The 9295-nt window shown below is 45.4% G+C and overlaps 1 pseudogene; it reads right to left on the minus strand.

The window, feature by feature from the left end:
* Positions 1-1360: 1360 nt before the first annotated feature.
* Positions 1361-9295, minus strand: part of LOC105530910 — a 10260-nt pseudogene continuing 2325 nt past the window's right edge.

The raw sequence follows: 9295 nt of genomic DNA on the forward strand, positions 1-9295 counted from the left end.
GGCGTGGGGGGGGCGTTGTTTGTTTGTTTTAGCATTTTATAAGATAAATTGCAGAAATTTCAGATCCACTTAGAATAAATGGCTGGTGATACCTCTTATTTGATTTTCCAATAATGTGTCTTATTTGAAAAGTTTTGGATCTGACAGAGCAGTTTGAGGAGAGGATCTATCAGCTTTATAATTATCACATCAGGATCATCCAGGAAAAGCTCCAGGGGTTCACTCAGAAAGTGGCAAAGATCAGCCATTTGAAAACAGAGCTCAACCAAGTTGGCCACAGAAGGAGACTGTGTACACAGACCTGTGCATCCGGCCTGAGGTATCCCGCCTGAGCAAACTCACTTGGGGGCTCTGCCTGAGGAACTAGGGATGGCCTAGCTGAGAGTAAATGTGAACAGAAACCAGGCAGCCAGCCCTGACCGCACAAGGCCACAGTCCCCGCAAGGCCTGTGGTGCTCTTGCCATCTCATTTGTGACCCCCTGTAATATGGTGTGTCCAAGTGGAGAAGCCAGACCACTGTCATTTCTCACCATCATGTGATCAGCTGTGTGGTGACAGAAAGAACAAAATCCCCTGCACCCCTGCTGGTCAGAAACTGTCCTCTCCGTCTGCAGCCCTGAGCCCTGCATCCCTGGTATATGCCCCCCAGGGGCCTGGGCAGTGCTAACCTGGGTTTATTTATTACAGCAGAGCCTAAGACTCAGACGTGGGCCAGACCACCACATCCCAGTGACTCATAGCACTCAGATGTGTTCATTTTTCCTGTGGCTGAAACTACTTCTCAGGTGGTTACCAGTCAACATGGTCCCTACCACGTCCCAGTGACTCAGAGCACCCAGATGTGTTCATTTCTCCTGTGACTGAAACTACTTCTCAGGTGGTTACCAGTCAATGCAACCCAACACTGTGGGGTCAGACATGCAGCCTTCTTATTTTCCTCTCCCTTATTCTGCTTCAACGTCCAGCATAAGGCACTACCCCCGGATGGGAGGGTCGGAGGGTGCACTGTGAACCCTTGATGTAAGGGGGGGTCTGCTCAGGCAGAGACCAAGGGGGTCTCCAGGAAGTTGCTTCAATGTCTTCTCTCAATAGAAGTTTCTATTCCAAGGTAAATGGAGTCTGTTCTCATCCATAGTTAAAAGTGGATTGAGAAACTCTACAGAGAATTCCATCTTCTTTTTAAGGAACACATCTGAACAACTTCAGAAGGGAAATTCTGATATTTTAAAATCAGTGTCTGTCACTTCCCACTCCATCCGCTAGCTTCCTTCCTAAGCTCAGAACACAGCATTCCCACGGTCCAGCCAGGCCTGTCTCTGGGAAGGGGTTTGAGAGCTTTAGGCCCCTGGCTGGATGGGCTCACTTGCCAGCTATGAATGCCTGGATTCCTGTGACAGCTCTTTCCAGGATCAGGGTGCTCATGTCATGCGTACCCTCGCAGGTTTTCATGGCCTCTGAGTTCCTGATGTGCTGGAACATATGATAGTCATCAGAAACCCCAGTGCCCCCCAGCATGTCTCAGGCCTGGCAGGCAACGTCCAGGCTTTTTTCATAGTTATTCCTCTTTAGCAGAGAGACCTGTCCTGGGGCTGCATTGCCCTGATTCTTCAAGTGGCCGTGCTGCAGGCAGGCATGGAGTGGCCCAGCGTGACCTCAGTGAGCATGTTCTCCAACTTCTGAATCAGCTGGTGCCTGAACAACAGGACACCGAACTGGATCCTGTGCAGGGTGTACTGCCTGGCCACGAGCAGACAAGACTCAGCAGCTCCAAGCACGCCCCACATGATACCAGATCTGGCGTTGTTCAGGTAGCCAAAGGAACCCTCCAGGCTGCCTGCACAGAGCAGCACGTCCTCCACCTCTATGCTGTCCACGATGATCACGCCCATGGCAGAGGCCCGCAGGGAGAACAACTTGCCCTCAATCTTGGAGGCCAAGAGATCCCACATCCCCTTCTCTGACAGGAAGCCCCAAAGGTAGCCATCTTCCAGCCTGCACTACAAACAGGTTGGCCACAGGCGAGGTGGTGACTAAGGTCTCATTGGATCCTGGTGGTGATTCAGGTCCCATTGGATCAGGGTGGTCCCATTGAGGGTGGAGCTCTTATTCCAGGGGTTGTGGCAGGTTCTGATCTCCATGCTGTTGGGGTCACTTCTGCAGTCGGGCTCTGTGAGCCTGAAGTAGCCCAGGAGCTCCCCCTTGGCCAGCAGGGGGCAGGTATAGGTTGCTGCAAACATAATTGCAGTTTTTGTCATTAAAAGTAATGGTAAAAAGCACAATTACTTTTGCACCAACCTAATACATCTGCCACCGCTCCTCACTGATGTAGGTGTAGATAGGGTGTATGACAAGGGAGGACTAGATACTCATCGCTGACCTGTAGCCACTGTCCACCCACTCCAGCTTTCAGACCGGAAGTGCAAAGACCACACATGAGACCCCAGTACAGCCATATCCTTTGATGGTGGGGCCTGGTACACTCAGCTCCCAGAGCTGCTATATGGTCTTCCCCGTGAAAAACTTCAATGCGGTTGGCCAGCAGGATGCCAGGCATGAGTCACTGCTGGTGGTAGGTGTGGAAGGTGTCCCTGATGAGTCTCATCTGCCCTCATCTGCTCCTGCAGCACCAGCGGGTACTGCGAGTTACACTTGGGATGCGAGGTGCCTCAGTGCCTGTCTCTTATACACATCTAGATGTGTATAAGAGACAGCCCCACATGATACCAGATCTGGCGTTGTTCAGGTAGCCAAAGGAACCCTCCAGGCTGCCTGCACTGAGCAGCACGTCCTCCACCTCTATGCTGTCCACGATGATCACGCCCATGGCAGAGGCCCGCAGGGAGAACAACTTGCCCTCAATCTTGGAGGCCAAGAGATCCCACATCCCCTTCTCTGACAGGAAGCCCCAAAGGTAGCCATCTTCCAGCCTGCACTACAAACAGGTTGGCCACAGGCGAGGTGGTGACTAAGGTCTCATTGGATCCTGGTGGTGATTCAGGTCCCATTGGATCAGGGTGGTCCCATTGAGGGTGGAGCTCTTATTCCAGGGGTTGTGGCAGGTTCTGATCTCCATGCTGTTGGGGTCACTTCTGCAGTCGGGCTCTGTGAGCCTGAAGTAGCCCAGGAGCTCCCCCTTGGCCAGCAGGGGGCAGGTATAGGTTGCTGCAAACATAATTGCAGTTTTTGTCATTAAAAGTAATGGTAAAAAGCACAATTACTTTTGCACCAACCTAATACATCTGCCACCACTCCTCACTGATGTAGGTGTAGATAGGGTGCATGACAAGGGAGGACAAGATACTCATCGCTGACCTGTAGCCACTGTCCACCCACTCCAGCTTTCAGACCGGAAGTGCAAAGACCACACATGAGACCCCAGTACAGCCATATCCTTTGATGGTGGGGCCTGGTACACTCAGCTCCCAGAGCTGCTATATGGTCTTCCCCGTGAAAAACTTCAATGCGATTGGCCAGCAGGATGCCAGGCATGAGTCACTGCTGGTGGTAGGTGTGGAAGGTGTCCCTGATGAGTCTCATCTGCCCTCATCTGCTCCTGCAGCACCAGCGGGTACTGCGAGTTACACTCGGGATGCGAGGTGCCTCAGTGCCTCTGACCCTGGGCATGACCCTGTCATCCTGCTCAGGTAGCCCTTGGATTCTGGGACAGAGTCCACCTGGGGCAGGCAGACAGTTGGGCAGGGGCTGCAGATGCACAGTGCAACCAGAGTCCTTACACTTGGCCGGTCAGCTCTGTGTCCTCCCATCTTTCTTGGTCTTGAGACCCATGAGTGCAGAACGCGCAGGCCGGGTCTGCGGGCTCAGTAGCCCTACAGAGACGCCTCTCAGGACCATGTGAGCAGTGGGCAAGGGGGCGGAGCGAGGACTGTGACCTGGAGGAGCTAGGGTGCCAGAATGGAGTCGCTCCCAGCCTTGGCCCTGGCCCCTGCACCCTCCTGACCTGGTACCTCCCAGTTCACCACATATTTTAATCTTAAATTTTTTGGTGACAGTGGGTATTTTCCCAAAGATTTGTAAGCACCCACAGATTCCTGGCTTAAAAAGATGTGTCCGTATTCCTTCAACCTATTAATTTGTCGAATCCTTTAGCTGTCCATTCTTCACTTAGTCCTCTCGCTAGTATGATCATAACTATTCTATGAAGAAGTTGGAGGAATTTTTGGCTCTGTTTCTAACAGACTATCCACAATTTTGTTGACTGAGGTTTCAGGTGGCATTGTAAACAAGAAAGGGAATGACAGTAATTTATTGCTGCAAAATTACAGTGGGTTTGTAGTATCCTATATCACTGTAATATTGGACTATCAAAACTCACGAGGAGCAAAACATTCGCTGTGAACCACAACACAACTCAACATGCCTACAATTCTTTCCTTTCCCATTATACCACAGACTGGGGGTTCCTAAATTGGTTGCATATCAGAATCCCCAAGGGTAGCTTAATAAAAGGAAAGATTGGCAGGTCCCACCACCAGAAAGTCTGACTTGGAGGTCTGGAGTATATCTGGGATATGTAATCAAGGGATGTGATGGAGAGTCATTGAAGTGAGGCTGGCAGCAGGCAGGGCTGCTATTTTACATGGGTGGGTAGAAAAGGCTTCTCTGAGGATTTGCAGTTGGTTTGTGCTGAGACCAGAATGTTACCAAGGTGTAGGTGCTATGAAAACCTGGGAAAAAGTGTTCCTGCAAAGGGAGTGGCAAGAGCAAAGGCAGGCACATGGGAGGTGTGTTTGTAAAGGAAATAGGGAAACAGTGTAACTGAGGGATGGGGACAGTGTCCAAACCACACCATTCCTTAAGGGCCAGCTGAAGGAGCTTGCATTTCATGACTATTGTGCTGTGCCATGATCTGATTTATTTTTTAAAAAAATCACTCTGACTGCTCCATGGAGCATGCCGTGAGTTGGCGGTACTTGGGAGTCTTGTTGAAAGCTGATGGTGGAGATGACATCTGAACTGAAATGGAAGGATGAGTGGGAGTTGGACCAGTGAAGGGGGTGGAGGGTGGAGTGTTTCAGGAAGAAGATGGGCAAGTGCAAAGCCCTGAGGTGCAAAGATTGTTCTAGAAACTGACAGAAGATAAGGGAGGAGCCACAGAGGAACATAGAGTCCAGATGATGTGGCTTCCAGGATATAATGATAAAAAAGGTGAGTACAAAACATTAGCCAGGGTGGGCTGAAGGATCCTGACATCTTTTGAATGCCTACCTTGATCTAGGCATAGGTACTTTCTTTGTTATTGCTTTCAATGTAGTGCAGCTTGCTTTGATTTTTCCAAGATAATTTAGTAATTTGGATTTTGGTTTCCTGACTTTTAAATGTTGGCAAGCTAGTTTAAAAAAATGTCTTTTTAAAAACCCAATGTGAGTTAAAGAAAAAATGTCTGTGGGCTGAATTTTGCTTGTGACTTCCAGTATGTGGTCTTTGAGCAGCATGAAAACCAACCCAAATGGTGCTTTTGTGCAAATTAGGAAAGGGTCTCCTTTGCTCTGCACAGCTTTCTAACGGAAAATTGTCATATTAAATTATATATGTCAATGACGGCTGTGATGAAAATGGCAAGCAACACTAGAGTTGCGCAATGTGCACAGTCTGCACAACTTAACAGCTTTATCTTTGAGCAAGAACAGGTGGGAAGAAGCGACGGGAAGCTATGACATGGGAAAGGGCAGTACTGTGCTGGCGTTAACTGGCACTGGATCGTCAGAGCTGATTGTGCACATCTTTTCCCAACTCTGCGCTCACTAACATCATGAGAGCTTGAAATCCACCATAGTGGGAGTATTTACCATTTAGCACCCTTCAGTAGTGGAGGCTGTTCATCCTCTCTCATCCCTATGTCTAGGAACAGAGGAAAGAAAGGGAACGGGACACTTTTGTCTCCTTTTGCCTCTTCCAACCATTGCTACTCTGATTTTCAATTATCCTCCCTTTTTTTTTTTTTTTGACACTCCCAGTATGTTGCCCAAACCTCCTTTGCCTGACCACTGAGTAGGTTTACTGCTGATTTACCCAAATGAGAGCTTCGGTATCTCCCTCCCATGCCTTTCATCCACTCCAAGGCCCATCGACCCACAGGGATGATCCATGAAGCACTGCAGTCTCACAATCTTGTGACTTTATCAACTTCAGGGACATGTCACCTCTGCTCCACTTCAGACATGCACAACAACAGCCACATCTTGGATGACAAAGCCAACTTTGGAATAGCTGCATCTTTGAAATGTGATTATGATGACACCTCTTCTGCAGGATTGAGGTAAGGATTCAAAGACATTATGTCTGGAAAGCACCTAGCAAATGCCTGGCTTATAATAGATGTCCAAGGAAGGTTTCTTTTCTTGCCTTTTCTTATCTTTTAAAGACAGAAACACAATATTGAAACCTGATATTTCTTCTTCCTTTACTTTGCAGTATCACTTGAAGTTGACATAAACAGTTGATATTTAGTAAACTTTCTGCTAAGCGACATCCTTAGGAATCTGTGCTGTTTGCAGTAATCGGGAGCTACTGGCATCCAATATTATTGGCGGCAATTGTGCTAACATGCACAACACAATACCTACCCTTTTAATTACAGAACATTCTTGCAGTAAAGTGACACTGATTCTCATCTGATTAATATTTATAGTTTTTACTTTTGGCTAAATGCCAGGTATCTTCATCATGTGAATTTCTCTGACTTCCCAGTTCTCTTTTGCTGCCTCTCTCATTAGCTTATTTGTGTGAGCATATCTTCGTTTTACCTAATCCAGGAGTGTCATGAATTCCTTAAGTCACAAACCTTCTACCCAGGAGGAGCTTTTACTGGGCAATTGTAACTAATTGTAAGTGGGTAATGAATAATTTTATGTAACTTTTAAGAAAAAGCTTGAATGCTTACATTGGAGGGAGTGTAGGGAAAGGGTCATGATGGTTTTGATCATTGCTCAAAAATTGGTATGCCAGGTTAGTAAATGAAAGGAGTGTTAGATATCTTTCAAACATGCTTCACTTTTTGCTATCTTTCTATAGCTTCCATTGGCTTCTCTCAGGATCCCAAAATCCATACTCTGACATATGAACCATCATTTAAGCAGTTTGCTGCAAAGGAATTTGTGTTTTTTCATAAACTTTTGCAAGTGTGAGAATGTGTTAGCCATAGTAACAGTTAAAAGGCTGAAGTTTATAATAAATTTCATTTAAAAAGATATCCAAACTTAGATGTACCAGAGATAAAATTATTTTCTCTGCAGCAGGATGACCATGTATATGAAGGATTCTATTTTTGAAATCTCTTTATTTTCCATTTCACTATGAATGTTACTGATCTAATTTAAGTTCTCATTATTTTGTGCTTGGACAATTTCAATGACATTCTAACTGCTCTTCCTGACTTCTCTTTTCCTTCCAAACTCACATTCTTATGTCTGATAATGTTCAAAGATGACTCATTGCCAGTTATATTGATGTTCAAACAGTATTTCAAGGGACAATATAGAGTCCCCAGCCATGCCTGGATGGTGAGATTGTGGGCAGGGGGCCTATCCCTGCTTCTATTAGGACAGCTCTATATGGATCAGTTTTATCCTATTGGGTTTCTTACAAGATTCTGCTTAAAACAAGTGTGCTGCTGTTGAAAAACTATTGGTCCTCAGGACAAAATCCACATTCTTGGCATGGTAGTCAAATCCCTTCTTAACATACCTCCAAGACAGTGTGCCATCTTTCTTTTTTCTTCTCTATTGTTTTGTTTTGCTCACAGTTCATGGCTCACTCATCACTCCTTAAATACAGATGACCCTAAACCTTTGTTCATACTGTGATATCTTTCCTCAAAAAAATTTTGTCCAGATTTGGTGTGGTATAATTGACAAATAAAAACTTTTTACATTTGAGGTGTACAATGTAATGATTTGATATACGTCCACATTGTGAAATGATGACAATCAAGCTAATGAGGACATCCATCACCTCATATAATGACCATTTTTGGTGTGTGGTGGTGAGAACTGTCTTAGCATATTTCAAGTATGTAATACAGCACTATTAATTTTAGTCAGCATGATGTATATTAGATCACCAGAACTTACTTATCTTATAACTGAAAGTTTATCCCCTTTGACTAACATCTCCCCATTTCCCTCACTCCCCATCCTCCTCGCTCCCCATCCTGTAGTAACTACCATTCTACCCTCTGCTTGTGTGAGTTAAGACTTTTTTTTAAAATTATTTTTTATTTTAAGTTCTGGGGTACATGTGCAGGATGTGCAGGTTTGTTACATAGGTAAATGTGTGCCACGGTGGTTTGCTGCATCTATCAACCCATCACCTAGGTATTAAGCTGAGCATGCATTAGCTATTTTTCCTAATGCTGTCCCTCCCCCCACCCATCCCCCCAACAGGCCCCAGTGTGTGTTGTTTCCCTCCCTGTGTCCATGTGTTCTCATTGTTCAGCTTCCATTTATAAGTGAGAACATGCAGTGTTTTCTGTTCTAGTGTTAGTTTGCTGAGGATAATGGCTTCCAGCTCCATCCATGTACCTGCAAAGGCCATGATCTTGTTCCTTTTTATGGCTGCATAGTATTCCATGGTGTATATGTACCACATTTTCTTTATCCAGTCTGTCATTGATGGGCATTTGGGTTGAGTTAGACTTTTTAATATTCCATATATAAGTGAGATCATGCAGTGTGTGTCCTTCTGTGACTGGTTTATTTAACCTAATGCCCTCTAGACTCATCCACGTTGTCACAAGTGGGGAAATTTTCTTTTTATGTCTAATATCCCATAGTATATATGTACCACATTTTCATATACTGTGATACTTTGCCTGGAATATCTTCAGGTACATACAATATCCATCTTATATATGTACCACATTTTCATATTCTGTGATATCTTTGCCTGGAATATCTTCCTCCTTTTGCCTATTTGGAAAATGCATTATTCATTTGTTCATTCATGCATTCATCCAACAACTATTTATTGAGCATCTGCTATGTGCCATACCCTGTTTAGGTGCCAGGGACTGCTATTATATAGCCGAATTTATGACATCTTCTCTATTACATTGCCCAGGCAAAACTACCTGATGTCTCCTCTGTACTTCATGATACTTTGTCATATTGATAATATTTTCTAGTTGATTGCATTGTTCTGATTCTCATGTATGCTCTTCTGTTTTTAAGGTTGACATCCATATCTTATTTGTAAATATATTTTCCCTCTCATATTAGCTGATTAGATGTTCAATAAAGGAATAGTTCTCCCTCCCTCCCTCCGTCCCTCCCTCCC

The sequence above is a fragment of the Mandrillus leucophaeus genome, unplaced genomic scaffold (genome assembly GCF_000951045.1).
Source record: "Mandrillus leucophaeus isolate KB7577 unplaced genomic scaffold, Mleu.le_1.0 Scaffold852, whole genome shotgun sequence".
Classification (NCBI taxonomy): Eukaryota; Metazoa; Chordata; class Mammalia; order Primates; family Cercopithecidae; genus Mandrillus; species Mandrillus leucophaeus.